Here is a 7,621-nt window from a genome sequence, read left to right on the forward strand (position 1 = left end):
CAGGAGCGGACGGGGTCTCCCTCCCCAGCTGCAGCATCCCTGCTCCCGGGCGGCTGAGCGGGCCTGTCCCAGGAGAACTCCTGACCTCAACAGGCTGCCTCTAGCAGCTCCGGGGAGTTGGCAAATCACAGCTTCCCTTGCAAACTCTGGCTCCCCAGCCCCAAGCCGAGCTCAGTGCCCCCAGCAGGGGTCCGAGGCCTGGCACTCTACCTCCTGCCAGGGCCAGGGAGATCGGGCTCTGTGTGGATCTGCATGGCGTTGGCACGCTCAGGCATTGGGCAGGGAGCAATTCTCCATCAGTCCCTCACTCCTGCAGCCTGTGGGCGCCCAGCCTAATTACCGCCAAGAGCACAGCAGAGATCCCATGCCCTGACCACGGGCAGGCTGGGCACGGAGCCCCAGTGCCATCTCCAGCACCAGGAGGAAGGAACGGACCTTCTTGCTGGGCACTGCAGGGCGGTTCTCCTGGAGCCCAGAGCCCTCACAACAGGTGCTTTCTCCTGCGCCCGCTCTGCACAGTCGGTGGCTGGGCGGCCTCTTGCTCTGTGTACGGCACCCGTACGTTTCTAAGCACCCGCCCGGCGGCCATTTTGTTCCAGAGCCCCGTGCAGCTGCACACACTTTGCACTAGTGTAACCCGTGCCTGCTGGGTGTGGTGCACTGTCTCCCTCTAGCGGTACCTAGCGATTGATGAGTCTGCTACAGCCTTGGCTAAGACCCATGTGGCTTTGAGGTCCCAGGTTCGATGCTCAGGGTCTGTCGGCGTTACACTCGCTCCCAGCCCATATCCCTTTCCCCTTCCTTGTCTTCTTGTTCTCAGCATCTTGCCTGAAAGGGCCTGTGTCTGGAGACACCCAACGGTCTGCACCCCAGGAGCTTCCAGCTTGCTCCCCAGTAGGGGTATCCGGTGGGTGAGAGCGGCTGGGAATGGCACTGCTCTCCGCGCCCAATGCAAAGGACGTGCCACACCGCTGCTGGCTAGGGCAGGCAAGGGAAGGGGCGTGCGGCCTCGGCGGGTTTGTGAGTCTCTGCCCTGTTCCCTTCGGATCACACAGCACCGCGTTCAGCTAACAGCCCTAATGCCACCTGTGAGCCCGACACGAGAGCCCCCTCCGCTCCCGGCCGTGCTGCGCGCTGTGAACATGCCAGGCGGGCTCAGCGCCTGCCCCAATGGACCAGCCAGGACAAGACGAGAGAACAGAGGGGAAGGGGGCACATGCGGGCGAGAAAATGCCCCTCTGGGCAATCAGCTGCCGGCTGGGATTGAGAAGCTGCCTGCACCTTTTTGGATGCCGTCTGCTAGGCGTCGGGGCACTGTCCGTCCTGTGCCGTGGGGTGGGATCTGTACCCCTGGCCCTTGCTGGAATTACCAACGCCCAGGGGAAAGCTGGAGGGGGGGCGCTGGTGAGTCCGTCAGTGCTCATGTTTCAGATTAGGCCATTTCTAGCCGAGTGCTGCCCAGTCACCTGCAGCAGGAGGCCGTGTCTTTCCAGATGGCCTGCATGAATTTCTTGGCAGCTCTGACAAGCCAGCTATTCCTGTGTCACGTCAAGGTTTCCGCTTTCGTTGCTGCGGGGTATGGCCGTGTGGAACCCCTAGAGCACCAGCCAAATATACCTGGGCACGGGGTGCACTGAATCTGCACCGGCACGTGCAAACCAGCGGGAAACTGCGTTGCCAGGCAGGGGAATGTTGTCCCAGAGCAGAGCACTCAGGGAGCCACTTCCAGGCAGCATAGCAGGGCCTGAGCCAGGGAGCAGCAGTTCTAATCCCAGCTCAGTACTTGAGTCTTTGGGCGACCCGGTGTCACTGATTTCTCTGGCCCTGAGAGACTTTGAAAAGCTTCCCCCCTCTGCTTCCCTCAAAATAGGATCCCCCTAGGAAGTAAAGACAATAAGAAAATAGTTCATATCGTGTGAGACACTGTCTAAGGGCCCTCAGATCAGCCAAGATCAGGAGTTCTACTCCTCAAGAATAGAAACTAAAGTGGCTAAAAGAGACCTGTTAATCGCCTAGGCATGAATCTCCCAACGTTTTCATATGGATAAAACCTCTTTCTTCTCCCAAGCTAGCTGACAAGAGTCCCAAGTTGCCAAGCACGGGTGACACCCAGCTTTCTTATGCAAGTGACCCATTGCACATTGCGCATGGAGCAAGAGATGGGTGGGGAAGCTGCAAGTGAAGCAAACTAGAAATGCAGCTTGAAGGTCAAATTGGGCAAACTGCTGGTTACCCCAAGAAATCCAAACCCTGGTTTTACCCCAAATTATAAACTCTGCATTGTTTCTCTTGTAAATCAAATAGACCAGGGACAGCCCATCTTTCATCCCAAACTAGAAGCTCCCCAATTGTTTGCCTTGTTTGCCACATCTTTCTACATGTGGATCATGTCTCTTGTTCTATTGTAAGTCCTAACTAAGGTGAAATGCTGACGTACAGTCAATGAATGGAAGGTGTCTGGCCTCCAGATTTAGAAGATGAGGAGGGTTTTTGCTAGTTTTCATTGGAAATAATTGTTGTGCTCTAGCAGTAAGAGGAAGTGTCTGGCACAAGGAAGAAAAGAGGTTGAAAGGTATAAACCAGGGTGTAACTTTGGAATATTAAGAGAAATGGCTTAAGGGCTAATAATGAACTACAGTCCTTGAAAGGAATCAACATAAAAATCCTCCTATAAGAAAAAGACTGAAGACATTTGTTATACACCATCACCATCTGCTGGGTACCAATGGAAGCAGGAGAGGATCAGAGCTGAAATCAGAGTCCTCACGTGGCATGTGACCAATAGAAATCAGAGGGTGGGGCCCTCCAATGAGCCCTGAAACTAGAGCAGAACCCTAAGTGTGGCCAAGGCCTGGACCAGCCGAGTGGAAAGGCTCTCCCGCATCCCAGGGGTCTGAGGAGAAAAAGTGATCGATTGTATTTCCGCTTCTATGATTAATGTCGGTAACCTGTAGGTTACCTTGCTGAGTTTACACTTACTAGTGAGACCCCAAGTAACCAGAGTTTCCACTTTAACTCCTTTATATGTCCAAACAAATCGGCCTAAGGGTATGTCTACACTACAAAATTAGGTCAATTTTATAGAAGTCGATTTTTTAGAAATCGCTTTTATACAGTCGATTGTGTGTGTCCCCACTAAGCGCATTAAGTCGGTGGAGTGCAGCCACAGTACCAAGGCTGGCATCGACTTTCGGAGCATTGCACTGTGGGTAGCTATCCCACACTTCCCGCAGTCTCTGCTGCCCATTGGAATTCTGGGTTGAGCTCCCAATGCCTGATGGGGCAAAAACATTGTCACGGGTAGTTTTGGGTACATGTCGTCAGGCCCCCCTCCCTCCCTCCCTCTGTGAAAGCAACAGCAAACAATCATTTCTCCCCTTTTTTCCTGGGTTACCCGTGCAGACAACATACTATGGCAAGCATGGAGCCCGCTCAGCTCACCGTCACCGTACGTCTCCTGGGTGCTGCTGGCAGATGCGGTACTGCATTGCTACGCAGCTGCAGCTCCTTGCCTTCACGGCAGCAGACAGTGCAATACGATTGCTAGCCGTCGTCTCCTGGGTGCTCCTGGCCGACCTCGGTGAGGTCGGTCAGGGGCGCCTGAACATAAATGGGAGTCACTCCAGGTCATTCTCTTCTTTAAGTTTCATCTCATGGAGATTCAGTCCTGCCTGGAATATCAGCAGCACCGCACGGTCGCACCTACCCCAGCCTACCCCTTGCTCCCGTGGCTTATGAAGCCTGGACAGTAGTAAGGAGTAGTTCAACTATAGGCTGAGCAAGCGCAGAATGGTGGTAGAATGTGCCTTTGGACGTTTAAAAGCTCGCTGGCGCTGTTTGCTGACTAGGCTGTTTCCGATTAGTTTCATGCCTGGCCAGGCTTCAGTGTGACAGTTGTGTGTGTTTCTCCTTCATGCAAACCCGCCCCCTTTGTTGATTTTAATTCCCTGTAAGCCATGTCGTCAGTCGCCCCTCCCTCCGTGAGAGCAACGGCAGACAATCGTTTCGCGCCTTTTTTCCGCACAGACGCCATACCACGGCAAGCGAGCAGCCCGCCCAGCTCAGCCGCCGCTGTTGTGTCCTGGGTGCTGCTGGCAGCAGACAGTGCAGTAGGGCTGCAAACTGTTGTAATCGAACGACCGCTTCCACTGCCACATCACGGCAAGCATGTCGGATCACCACGGCAGTTATGAGCACTGTAGACACCACGCGCATTATCCTGCAGTATATGCAGCACCAGAAACTTCAAAAGCAGGCGAGGAGGCGACGGCAGCTCGGTGACAAGAGTGATGAGAACATGGACACAGACTTCTCTCAAAGCACGGGCCCTGGTAATTTGGACATCATGATGTTAATGGGGCAGGTTCATGCCGTGGAACGCTGATTCTGGGCCTGGGAAACAAGCACCGACTGGTGGGACCGCATAGTGTTGCAGGTCTGGGATGATTCCCAGTGGCTGCGAAACTTTCGCATGCGTAAGGGCACTTTCATGGAACTTTGTGACTTGCTTTCCCCTGCCTTGAAGCTCAAGAATACCAAGATGAGAGCAGCCCTCACAGTTCACAAGCGAGTGGCAATAGCCCTCTGGAAGTTTGCAATGCCAGACAGCTACCGGTCAATCAAGAATCAATTTGGAGTGGGCAAATCTACTGTGGGGGCTGCTGTGATCCAAGTAGCCAAAGCAATCACTGAGCTGCTGCTATCAAGGGTAGTGACTCACTCTGGAAAATGTTCAGGTCATAGTGGATGGCTTTGCTGCAATGGGATTCCCTAACTGTGGTGGGGCGATAGATGGAACGCATATCCCTATCTTGGGACCGGGACTACCAAGGCAGCCAGTACATAAACCGCAAGGGGTAGTTTTCAATGGTGCTGCAAGCCCTGGTGGATCACAAGGGACGTTTCACCAACATCAACATGGGATGGCCAGGAAAGGTACATGATGCTCACATCTTCAGGAACTCTGGTCTGTGTGAACAGCTGCAGCAAGGAACTTACTTCCCAGACCAGAAAATAACCGTTGGGGATGTTGAAATGCCTATAGTTATCCTTGGGGACCCAGCCTACCCTTTAATGCCATGGCTCATGAAGCCGTACACAGGCACCCTGGACAGTAGTCAGGAGCTGTTCAACTATAGGCTGAGCAAGTGCAGAATGGTGGTAGAATGTGAATTTGGACGTTTAAAAGCTCGCTGGCGCAGTTTACTGACTCGGTTAGACCTCAGCGAAACCAATATTCCCATCGTTATTACTGCTTGCTGTGTGCTCCACAATATCTGTGAGAATAAGGGGGAGACATTTATGGTGAGGTGAATCACCAAGCCACTGATTATGCGCAGCCAGACACCAGGGCGGTTAGAAGAGCACAGCAGGGCACGCTGTGCATCAGAGAAGCTTTGAAAACCAGTTTCATGACTGGCCAGGCTAGGGTGTGAAAGTTCTGTTTGTTTCTCCTTGATGAAAATCCGCCCCCTTGGTTCACTCTACTTCCCTGTAAGCCAACCGCCCTCCCCTCCCCGCTTCGATCGCTGCTTGCAGAGCCAATAAAATCATTGTTGTTTCAAATTCATTCATTCTTTATTACTTCATCACACAAAGGGGGGATAACTGCCAAGGTAGCCCGGGAGGGGTGGGGAAGGAGGGAAGGACAAGGCCACACTGCACTTCAAAACTTACTGAATGCCAGCTTTCTGTTGCTTGGGCAGTCCTCTGGGGTGGAGTGGTTGGGTGCCTGGAGGCCCCCCCACCACGTTCTTGGGCATCTGGGTGAGGAGGCAATGGAACTTGGGGAGGAGGGCGGTTGGTTACACAGGGGCTGTAGCGGTGGTCTGTGCTCCTGCTGCCCTTCCTGCAGCTCAACCATATGCCGGAGCATATCAGTTTGATCCTCCAGTAGCCTCAGCATTGCATCCTGCCTCCTCTCATCATGCTGACGCCACCTATCAGCTTGCTCCCGCCACCTGTCCTCACGTTCATTTTGTGCTTTCCTGCACTCTGACATTGTCTGCCTCCACGCATTCTTTACAAGGTCGCATTTTGCCTCTTATATTGAGGGCCTGCCGGTTTGGTGTGGGAGATCACACACACAGGGCTGGCGGGCAACAGAATTCGGCTTGCAGGCAGCCATGGTAAGCCACAGTCTTTTGGCTTCTTTAACCTTCATAACATGTGGGAATGGTTTCAAATAGCAGCGCCCTCATTTCCCATACCAAGCACCCGTTGGGTTGGCCATTTAAAATGGGTTGGCCATTTAAAAGGAGGGGCTGCGGTTTTCGGGTTAACATGCAGCACAAACCCAACTAAAACACACACACACGCAATTCTCAGGGATGATCGCTTCACCCCTCCCCACACCGTGTGGGTAACAGCGGGGATGATTTCTGTTCAGCCACAGGAAAACAGCCCAGCCGGAATGGCCACCTCTGAATGTCCCCTTCATAAAATTCTCCTATTTCAACCAGGTGACCATGAATGATATCACTCTCCTGAGGATAACACAGAGAGATAAAGAGGATTTCCGCACCATCCCCATACACGTTAACAGACTTTTCCAATAGCTGTTCTGGCCGTGAATGCATCCCAAGTCTTCAGGGCAAATTAATCATTAAACACACTTGCTTTTAAACCAGGTCCCTTCTCTGCCTTTAAGGTCCGGGAGCCCGGGTTGGGAGGGTACAGGCTCCAGGGTGATAAACAGTTCCTGGCTGTCGGGGAAAACGGTTTCTCCGCTTGCTTGCTGTGCGCTATCTTCAACCTCCTCCTGCACATCTTCCTCATCCCCAAAATCCGCATCCCTGTTGCATGAGAATCCATTGACGGAGTCCACGCACAGGGGTGGGGTAGTTGTAGGGGAACCCCCTAGAATGGCATGCAGCTCATCATAGAAGCGGCATGTCTGGGGCTCTGACCCAGAGCGGCCGTTTGCCTCTCTGGTTCTTTGGTAGGCTTGCCTGAGCTCCTTAAATTTCACGCGGCACTGCTGTGGGTCCCTGTTATAGCCTCTGTCCTTCATGCCCTTGGAGATTTTTTCAAATATTTGGGCATTTCGTCTTTTGGAATGGCGTTCGGATAGCACGGATTCCTCTCCCCATACAGCGATCAGATCCAGTACCTCCCGTTCGGTCCATGCTGGAGCTCTTTTGCGATTCTGGGACTGCATGGTCACCTGAGCTGATAAGCTCGCCACGCTGGCCAAACAGGAAATGAAATTCAAAACTTCTCGGGGCTTTTCCTGTCTATCCAGCCAGTGCATCTGAGTTGAGAGTGCTGTCCAGAGCGGTCACAATGGAGCATCGACCTAGCAAGGTCGATTTCAACGCTAATCCCCTCGTCTGGGAGGAGTACAGAAGTTGATTTTAAGAGCCCTTTAAGTCAACAAAAATGGCTTCGTCGTGTGGACGGGTGCAGGGTTAAATCGATCTAACGCTGCTAAATTCGACCTAAACTCGTAGTGTAGACCAGGGCTAAGAGAGATTGAACCAATAACTTGAACCAATTGCTTTTGATATTCTAAACTTGTCCATTCAAACTGCAGGAACCACACTCATCGAAGCGCCTTAAAGACAAGCGCATCCTTGGAGGTGTGAGGAACCTGCTCGGTACTAAAGAACTGAGAGTTAAT

The sequence above is a fragment of the Chrysemys picta genome, chromosome 13, assembly GCF_011386835.1.
Source record: "Chrysemys picta bellii isolate R12L10 chromosome 13, ASM1138683v2, whole genome shotgun sequence".
Taxonomy (NCBI): domain Eukaryota; kingdom Metazoa; phylum Chordata; order Testudines; family Emydidae; genus Chrysemys; species Chrysemys picta.